Raw genomic sequence first — 11187 nt, 5'->3', positions numbered from 1 at the left:
TCCTTCCCTCAATTGTTGATTACTTGTAACTGAAGGCATAGCCCTTTCTTCTTTCTTCTTTTTACATATATTTTGCAACATTCACGCATGTACTTTTTCTTTTTCTTTCTTTCTTTTATCATTGTGAATCTCTAAGCTTATGTGTTCTTTTCATCTATATATCTATATTTTATAGAAACAACTTTCATTGACAGGGTAAAAAACTAAGCACACAAAAAGAGATCTCCGGAGAAGGGATTCCAACTATGCAAAATAACTCGAAGTGAAACCCACAAAAAGCAAACAAGAGATTAAACCTCACCAGGGTTCTTATCTATTCCTCTAAAAAACCTAATATTCCGCTTACCACTTGGTCTATGAGATCCCACTCAAAAGCCATAAAAAGTTATTGAGGAGGAGTCCATTGATTACCGCTCTAGTGTCTCTTTAACAAGTGTATGAAATGTCAAAGATCTGAAAAACTAATACTGAGGGTATGATCTAGATCTTCCTCACGTATTTCTACTAAAATGCAACATAAAGGAGCTTACGAAAACTTCCTCGCAAGTCGATCTATTATGTGTTTCATAAGATAGAAGATTGGGGATGTAATGGTTTATTTAAATCTCAAATCATTGGAGCTGTTAAGAGATAGAACAAATTACACCCAACATATTGCAATGTCATAGATATCATATAATAATAAAAGTTAAAAACATTTATAAAACTTCAGTTTTTTTTTTTTTTTTTTTGTCTTTGTACTTTCAATAAATTTTAAATTTATTCAAAAATTTTAAAAATAATTACGAATCAAACATAGAAGATATTAAACTAGTAATTATGGGGCAAAGTACAGAAATTCCATACTAAATTATAAAGAGTGCCTTTAAATTTTGGTTTCTATTTTTTTTTTTCAAAAGTTAGTAACATAGTTATTAACATTTCATAGATATCCCGAAACTAGCTAACTTTTTGGGTAGATATCCTATAGAACGTCAAAACGGAAAATTGACGAGGAAAAAGCTGGTCATGCTTGTTTGAAATAAGTTTAAAAGGAACGCGATTCAAATCTATCAATTTTTTTTTTTTTGTTTAATATTCTAACGGTTTTTCTACTCTAATAGTAATTTTGAAATGTTTATAGAAGGTCAAAAGTACTACTACAACTTTTAAAAGAAAATTATTATTTGTTTAAAAAAACAAATGGTAAAGTCCGGGTCTTAGTGGGCATAATACTCTATTTTACGAACGATTAAAACTCCTCATTTTAAAAATAATTTGATTTAGTTTTAGTCATTGTTTGAACCAAAAATGAAATGAGATGCATATTTATTTAGATTCTCAAAACATCAAATCTCCAAACACTCTTACAAACAAGAAGCAAACAATCTTATACGAACACTAAAATGAAATCAAAATAGAATGAAAAATGGATAGGTTCCTGTTTGCAAAGCAAAGACATTGTATTTCAAGGGACTATGGTGCTACCGTGTCGATTCTATATGTTATAATCTTAAGAAAACTAACTAAAATCACTTTTGCCATTTTTAAAAATCACTCCAAATTAAAATATGTTTTGGAGTGATTTTAAATATGACAAAAATGATTCCAATCATTCAGAATCACTCTCAAACACATAGAACGTAGAACAGTGTTAGTTTTCTCCGTTGCTCTAGTACAAATCAGAACCACGAAAAAGGAAATAGAGTAATTCCATTAGAAAGAGGCCATAGACTAAAACCCAATATTTGTTAAGAACACAACTAGCAGATAAACATCGCAACCTCCTCCTTCAAATTGCCTTCTTTCTTCCATATATATTTCATTATTTGCCCCCACAATGTCTCCAAGTCTTCCCTTTCTTTCTCTTTTCTTCTCTTCATTGGCCTTTTCTCTTTGTACTCTCTCTTCTTCTCTCTTTCTCTCATCAAACTTTATCTCCAAACACGACATATATTCACGATAGTATGATATTGTCTATTCTAAATCTTCATCTGTACGATTTAGTTTTAGAAAAAAAGTTGATCTCTACGTTTTGTGTTTAGTTTCAAAATGTTATTCACTTAGTTGTCCTTAAGTTTTGAGTTTTGTGTCTATTTAATCTCTAAATATCATCTTTGATTAATATACATTAACGCTAATGATTGAAATTGAGTATTTAATAAAAACTAACTTAAAAGTGCACACCTTGAAAATTACATGCCACATTAAAAACAAAATTATCTTTTGTAACATTTTGAAACCTACAAACTAATTTGAAACAAAACTAAAAGAACTTAAATGTAACGACCCAACTCTTTATACTAAGCTGAGGTCATTACTAAAAAGAAACAATGACAAGAGACACTTTTTGAAACGAGGGAAGAATAAATTTTCATTAAAAACGGAATATTAACACACTGAAACATAAACGCGGAAGCAAAACTGAGTCCCCATATGGCATGTCACGGATCCTTCTTTGTCGCTCGCCAGCTTTCCTCTACCTTTACCTTCGCCTGAAATGTTAAACATAGAAAGAGTGAGTATAAACATATACTCAGTAAGGGACCTACTACTAGTCCCGCTAGGTGTCTGTTAACTTCCCATTAGAGTCCTGAAAATGGTATCCAATCTCTGGCACGTTCCCGAACACGTGCTACATGCACTCCCGTAGGAACGAAAATCTGGTCTTCGGTGTCCCGGGGGAGCACCTAGGACATGCTGGTCTATAGTGAACCCGGGAGTAACACTAAGACAATCAGGATGCGAGGACCCCGTCGAATCACTCGAATCATATCTATATCCATGCTAGATTGGCGTCCCGTCGGACCACACAGTCCTAAATAGGTGGTGATCCCGAAGGACACTCATGCAGGTACGACTCTAATAGACAAAGTTAACAGAACACCCTATCCATAGCATGTAGCATAACATAACATCATAACATGGCATGAGTATTAATCTTAACGTCCTTAATCATGTGATTAATATATCATGCATTAACAATCATCAACAGTCATCAACAACATACTATCGGTCATTAACATAACATCAGTCATCATCATCAATCATCAACATAATAATCTCAGTCATCATCATCAACATCAATACAATGACAGTCATTATCAATAGTATCAAGTTATGCATTTTAGCTACCATCAATGCATAATCATAATTACATGCGGTCTCTTAAATTCAGTTCGAAGGTCTAGAATCTCTTACCTGGAGATTTTAGCCAAACAAGGTACTCCCTAGTTGACAGTAAAAATTCTCCAATTAACTTGATCCTAATCATAAAAGGAAAACTTAGTATCTTAATTAATGAAATTAGCAATTGGCTAACATCCAAAAATTCTCCCAAATTAATTAACTTTCTAAAAAATGGGGTTGAAACCAATTCAACCTTGATTGGGAAAAATCCAAGATTTAAATCTTAAAAAGTTTAGTCAATTGAACCTTTACAAAAACTCTAAATAGATCCAAAATTAAATTAATAAAATATTAATTTAATTTTATTGGCTTACCAAGGTTAATCAGATGGAGATTGAAAAATCCTCTCATCCTTGATGAAAAATTCATCACTTTAAATCCTCAAGCTTCCAAAGAGACCAATCTTAACTTCAACTGAGGTGGCGACAATCTTAGAGAAGAAGATAAAGAACCTTTTTTCTTTTTCCTTTATTTCCATCTTAAGCATTCTAATGATATTTATAGACCCAAATAATAACAATAATTATTATTATTATTATTATTATTATTATTTCCTTTTCCTTTTCCTTTTAGGATATATATAAATAATACCAAAAAAATATACATATATCTTTATTCCCATTATCTTTCCTAAATAAATGCCTTAATCTTAGGCATTTATAACCATTAATAATAATAATAATACTTCTTTATTATTATTATTTTTCTCTCACCAAAATCTACAATAAATATATATTTATTTAAACCATTATACTCTCTTATAAATAAATATATATCTTTTTCGTCCAATCAAATCAACCATCTCTCTCCTTATGGATTATCTTTTTTTCCAAACAAATATAATTATATTCCAACATATAATTAACTTCACTTTTCCAAATTATTAATTATATATATATATATATGGATATATATATATATATATGGATATACTCAATTAAATCCAATTCCACCAAAACCAACTTTTCCCTCCAAAATCTCAAACTAACTTAAGTCCTCAATTCTTTTAATCAATCAAATCTTTCCCAAAATATAATTATTTTACTTTTTCTCCTTTAATAAATATCATTTCTCCAAAACACAACTATCTTTTCCTTAATTAAGTATATTTCAACAAATATAATTCTCGTTTCCTTTAACATAATAATTATATATATATTTCTACATATACATATAATTATTCAATCTCCAACAAACTTTCCACCCCACAATTTAATTAAATAACATCCATAATTATTTAATTAAATTCAACTTCAACAGCACTAAAAATCCACAACTTTATTTAATCCTCTTAACCTACCATTTAAACAAAAACTTAACAAACACCACATGTTAAAACCTCTAATTAATTAAATATTCATCCAAGAAATATTTAATTAATTTCAATTCCCACCTAAATCAAATAATTCTCATTAAATGGATTCAAAATAACGTCCAATAAATTATCTTAATTTTTGGGGCGTTACATTAAAAACTATTGTGTAACAAACATATGAACAAAAAAATTTGGTTTCATTATAATTTTAAACCAACTAACCGAATCTTTAGTAAAAACCAAAATTTCAATTTGGCAGTCGGTTCTAATGCGTAGACCTCAGAAGTTTGTCCTAATCTGAGTGATCAACTCTTCTTTCTCCTTTGATACAACTCAAATCATGAATCACACACGAAATGAAAACTATTTTTAAAACATTTTTCGCATCTTAAATAGTTTGAAACAACATTTTAGGAGGATCGTATAATTTGACCTATCACATAAACTTATCGAAAAGATACACGTTACATAAAGAAAACAAAGGTGTTGAAACTCATTCAAAGATCATAATCTAATAAAAAAAAAAAAAGAAGGGGGAGAATTACATAAATTGAGAGTTACTCAAACTATAATAGTTAGGGAACATCCCCACCCAATGGAATGATGGTTAGGATTTTCTTCCACATTGTTTGTGTAGACAAATCCATGGAAAAGCTCAAAACACCTTTTTAGAACTAATAAAAACATTGAAATCAATGACCCAAACATTGAATCATAACATTAATAATATACACTTAAAAAGACTTGAATCATTCCCAACTTGAACCTACCCCTCTTATCCTTCATTGGTTGCATACTGCATTGGTTCATTGGTTCTTTTTTTTTTTTTTTTAATTTGGAAATGGTGTACACATTTTTGGTCCCAAGGTCGGTTTTTGTTCGAGCTTTTCTACGTTTATGACTTAAATTTTAACTTTAGTTTCAATTTAGTTTTTAAATTTTGAAATGTTACAATCATATAGTAGAGATTTAAACTTTGTTTCGATTTGGTTTATATGTTTCAAGATTTATACTTTTATCTCCAAATTTTAATTCGATACACACTTTTACTCGTAGCTTTAATGTTAATTAGTTAATTTAAAACAATTATGGAGTGAAAATTTAAATTTGTTAACATGAATATGGTCAAAACTTTATTATTTATAATTGGGAAAAATATATTTTTAAAAGAAGATTAGAAAAAAATAAGTATATATGGATATAATGATCCAATGCATTATGCAACCAATAAGGGATAAAAAGGAGTAGGTTCAAGTTGGACAATTTATTTAGTGTATACATATAATTATTGCTATTATTATTCAATGTTTGGCACACTAATTCCAATGCCTTTTAATACAATTTCCAATTTGTTTTATTTTTAGATTAAAAACCTTTGATACATATGCTTCTAATTTTAATTTTAAATTCATTTTTAGATTTTTAAACTTTTTAAAAAAAGTGAGTATTTTGGTTTCTTAAAAATGTAATAATAAATAAAAATGAATAAATGGAATAATTATTTTTCTCTCTCTATATATATATATATATTAAAAAAGGGGGTTTTGATATGAGAGAATTAAACTAAAACCAAATGTAGTATTAAATTTTTTACATTGAAAAAGCAAAAAAAAAAAAAGAATCATTATATAAAATTATTTTGGGGTTTGCTTCCACGCAAAGACTTTTTCTTTCTTTGTACAAAGAAAGAGAAATAGAGAGGAGATGTGGCTTTGTGATCCCAAATGGGACCATTCTATACCCTAATTTATTTTTTATATTATGTAATTACGTACTTACTATTGCACGTTTACTAAATTGAAATAGTCGATCGGTCAGTTTACATTCTTACATGGTTGGAATTGGTTTGAACATTTACTAAACCAACCATAGTTAGTTTAGTGGCGATTTAGTTGGAAAACCGACTTCGACATATTGACATGTATTAATTGGATTAATTATAGTAAGGTTAAATTATTCGATATGGTCTCTAATATCGTGAAAGTTTGTTCAATTGACATACAAACGTGTTAAAAAAAAAAAAAAGAGTTTGTAATTCGGAATTTTTTTTATTTCCACTTGTACTAAAAAAATGTTATTTATTTGGTTTGACTAAGCTTCAACTAGTTTATCTTTTTACGTGACAATGAGTATTGATGTTTTCAACTTCATAGAGATCATGTAATTAAGCTAAATGTAATTCAATGTGGACATGTTAGCATTTTCGTAGGTGTTTTTACAATTCTATGTTCGTGAAAAATTATGTTTATAAGAAAATTTATCGTCAAGTTGGAACTATATCTACTGTATTAAAGTTCTAAAGTATAGATGTAACGCCCCAAAAATTTAGATAATTTTGGAGTCAGTTATCTTAATTTTGTTTATCTAGATTTAATTTATTGGGCGTTATTTTGAATCCATTTAATGAGAATTATTTGATTTAAGTGGGAATTAAAATTAATTAAATATTTCTTGGATGAATATATAATTAATTAGAGGTTTTGACACGTGGTGTTTGTTGAGTTTTTATTAAATGGTAGGTTAAGAGGATTAAGTAAAGTTGTGGATTTTAGTGTTGTTGAAGTTGAATTTAATTAAATAATTATGGACGTTATTTAATTAAACCGTAGGGTGGAAAGTTTGTTGGAGATTTTATAATTATATGTATACGTGGAAATATATATATAATTATTTTGTTAAAGGAAAAGATAATTATATTTGTTGAAATATAATTATTTAAGGAAAAGATAGTTGTATTTTGGAGAAAGGATATTTATTAAAGGAGAAAAAGTAAAATAATTATATTTTGGGAAAATATAATTATTTGTAAAAGGATAATTAATTACTTTGGAGAAGATAAATAATAATTAATTATTGTGGAAGATAATTAATTATTTTGGAGAAAGATAAATAATAATTAATTATTGTAGAAGATAATTAATTATTTTGGAGAAAGATAAATAATAATTAATTATTGTGGGAAATAATTAATTATTCTGTAGAAAGATAAATCTTGATTATGGACTGGAGTTGCTATGGTTGGGGTTAAGATAATTCATGTTGAAAGTTATATACATATAATTATTATGTTAAAGGAAAAGATATTTATATTTGTTAAAATATAACTATTTAAGGAAAAGGTAATTGTATTTTGGAGAAAAGATATTTGGTAAGGGAGAAAAAGTAAAATAATTATATTTTGGGAAAATATAATTATTTGTAAAAGGATAATTATTTTGGAGAAAGATAAATAATAATTAATTATTGTGGAAGATAATTAATAATTATTTTGGAGAAAGATAAATAATAATTAATTATTGTGGAAGATAATTAATAATTATTTTTGGAGAAAGATAAATAATAATTAATTATTGTGGAAGATAATTAATTATTTTTGGAGAAGATAAATAATAATTAATTATTGTGGAAGATAATTAATTATTTTGGAAGAAAGGTAAATAATAATTAATTATTGTGGATGATAATTAATTATTCTGTAGAAAGATAAATATTGTTTATGGAGTGAAGTTGTTATGGTTGAGTTAAGATAATTCATGTTGGAAGTTATAAGTGATTTATTGGAAAAGATTTGATTGATTAAATTAATTGAGGACTTAAGTTAATTTGAGATTTTGGAGGGAAAAGTTAGTTTTGGTGGAATTGTAATTAATTGAGTATATATATATGGATATATATATTTAATTAATAATTTGGAAAAGTGTAGTTAATTATATTATGGAATATAATTATATTTATTTGGAAAAGAAAATAATTCATGAAGAGAGAGATGATTGATTTTGATTGGACGAAAAAGATATATATTTATAAAAGAGAATAATGGTTTAAATAAATATATATTTATTGTAGATTTTGGTGAGAGAAAAATAATAATAATAAAGAAGTATTATTATTATTATTAATGGTTATAAATGCCTAAGATTAAGGCATTTATTTAGGAAAGATAATGCGAATAAAGATATATGTATATTTTTTTGGTATTATATATATATATATCCTAAAAGGAAAAGGAAAAGGAAATAATAATAATTATTATTATTATTGTTATTATTTGGGTCTATAAATAGCATTGGAATGCTTAAGATGGAATTAAAGGAAAAAGAAAAAGGTTCTTTATCTTCTTCTCTAAGATAACCCTTTGCTGTCGCCGCCTCAGTTGAAGTTAAGATTGGTCTCTTTGGAAGCTTGAGGATTTAAAGTGATGAATTTTTCATCAAGGATAAGAGGATTTTCCAACCTCCATCTGAGTAACCTTGGTAAGCCAATAAAATTAAATTAATATTTTATTAATTTAATTTTGGATCTATTTGGGTTTTCTGTAAAAGGTTCAATTGGCTAAACTTTTTAAGATCTAAATCTTGGATTTTTCCCAATCAAGGTTGAATTGGTTTCAACCCCAATTTTTAGAAAGTTAATTAATTTGGGAGAATTTTTGGATGTTAGCCAATTGCTAATTTCATTAATTAAGATACTAAGTGTTCCTTTTATGATTAGGATCAAGTTAATTGGAGAATTTTACTGTCAACTAGGGAGTACCTTTGTTTGGCTAAAATCTCCAGGTAAGAGATTCTCCTACTAGACCTTCGAACTGAATTCAAGAGACCGCATGTAATTATGATTATGCATTGATGGTAGCTAAAATGCATAATTTGATGATAATGATTATACTGAGATTACGATGATAGTTGATGTTGATGATGATGACTGAGATTATTATGTTGATGATTGATGATGATGACTGATGTTATGTTAATGACCGGTAGTATGTTGTTGATGACTGTTGATGATTGTTAATGCATGATATATTAATCACATGATTAAGGACGTTAAGATTAATACTCATGCCATGTTATGATGTTATGTTATGCTACATGCTATGGATAGGGTGTTCTGTTAACTTTGTCTATTAGAGTCGTACCTGCATGGGTGTCCTTCGGGATCACCACCTATTTAGGACTGTGTGGTCCGACGGGACGCCAGTCTAGCATGGATATAGATATGATTCGAGTGATTCGACGGGGTCCTCGCATCCCGATTGTCTTAGTGTTACCCCCGGGTTCACTATAGACCAGCATGTCCTAGGTGCTCCCTCGGGACACCGAAGACCAGATTTTCGTTCCTACGGGAGCGCATGTTGCACGTGTTCGGGAACGTGCCAGAGATTGGGTACCATTTTCAGGACTCTAATGGGAAGTTAACAGACACCTAGCGGGACTAGTAGTAGGTCCCTTACTGAGTATATGTTTATACTCACTCTTTCTATGTTTAACATTTCAGGCGAAGGTAAAGGTAGAGGAAAGCTGGCGAGCGACAGAGAAGGATCCGTGACATGCCATATGGGGACCCAGTTTTGCTTCCGCGTTTATGTTTCAGTGTTTTAATATTCCGTTTTTAATGAAAATTTATTCTTCCCTCGTTTCAAAAAGTGTCTCTTGTCATCGTTTCTTTTTAGTAACGACCTCAGCTTAGTATAAAGAGTTGGGTCGTTACAGTTGGTATCAGAGCGTCAGCTTTTAGGTTCTGTAGACTAACTTACGATGTGAGTCTCTGATTTTGTCTCTATATATGGCTATTACGGTCCTTCGTCACTCGCCAGGTATGTATTTTATGATACATGATTATGAATATGCACGTGACCTTGCCTGTATTAAACTAGAACTGCATGAATGTTATGATTTAATGGTGATGGCTTTGGTGGTAAAGTTTTAAGAAAAATGTTGGCACGTAAAGATGCTCAAAGGGGTGATTGAGTAGGCAAAAGAGTTGGACGTGTTCAGCGTGATGAGCTGTTTTGTGATTGGATATCTAAGAAATAAGTTATGTTGGTGGTTTTAAAGGGAACTAAAGGCATGGTTAAGTTCAAGTATATCAAGCACATTTGATTGTGTTTAGAATTGAGTTGTTGGAGAAGGAACAAAGCAAACTTTAGTGCATAGTTATTTTGGTGAGACTTCAAGAAACTGTTTTTGAGTTTACCATGAAGGATAAGTTACAGCTAGTTCAAAGTACAAGTGATGAAATAACGAACTCCTTTAGAATAACTAGCTAAGTTGATGTCATTAAAGAAAGCCAATAGTTGGACAAAAGTTTGAACTTTATCAAACAAGAAAAGAGAAATTAGTGAGTTCTAAAGATTGCTAAATGGTGGAGAATGCCTTACTAAGGGTGGAAGTCCGAAGTTGGAAAATAGAATGTAGTTTTTGAAGAGTTATGAATTAAGTTTCACTTAGATAAGTGTAAAGGAAAGAAAAGTGTTTGAGAAAAGTAATATTTTGTCAAGAGAAGCGAAGCTTTGCGCAACATGAGAGTTGCACTTAGGAAAATTTTATGGCAGAGTTACAAAGTTGAGAAGGCTACTTAGGAACAAGAGTATGACAAGGGAGCTCGATACTCGAAATTTTACGAGGACTAAAACTTTCGAGGACGAAAGTTTCTTAGCGAGGGAAGATTGTAACACCCAATAAATTTAAGGAACTTATTATGGGTATTACATTAAGTGGACTTCAAAGTTAAGGAATATATTCGGTTGTTTTGTGTTGGATTAATTAAATATATATACATGGGTGTGTGTATTTAATTAAAGATTTTGGAATTCGGTAGAATTTGTTATTAATTAAGACGTGAGAGCCAAGTATCCCAAGTTGTTCAAAGATTAGAACTTTCGAGGACGAAAGTTGTTAAAGGAGGGAAGATTGTAACGCCCCAAA

The 11187-nt window shown here is 29.3% G+C and overlaps 1 long non-coding RNA gene across 1 annotated transcript; it reads left to right on the top strand.

Moving 5' to 3' along the window:
- The first annotated feature begins 8539 nt into the window (after window positions 1–8539).
- On the top strand, window positions 8540–9912 carry LOC127144041 (uncharacterized). Its single transcript, XR_007815646.1, has 3 exons — window positions 8540–8736; window positions 8975–9039; window positions 9758–9912. It is a non-coding gene; the product is annotated as an uncharacterized LOC127144041 (long non-coding RNA).
- Window positions 9913–11187: the final 1275 nt, after the last annotated feature.

The sequence above is a fragment of the Cucumis melo genome, chromosome 11 (assembly GCF_025177605.1).
Source record: "Cucumis melo cultivar AY chromosome 11, USDA_Cmelo_AY_1.0, whole genome shotgun sequence".
Taxonomy (NCBI): Eukaryota; Viridiplantae; Streptophyta; class Magnoliopsida; order Cucurbitales; family Cucurbitaceae; genus Cucumis; species Cucumis melo.
The sequence above is the reverse complement of the archived record's forward strand: the minus strand, read 5'-3'. Positions and strand labels throughout refer to the sequence as shown.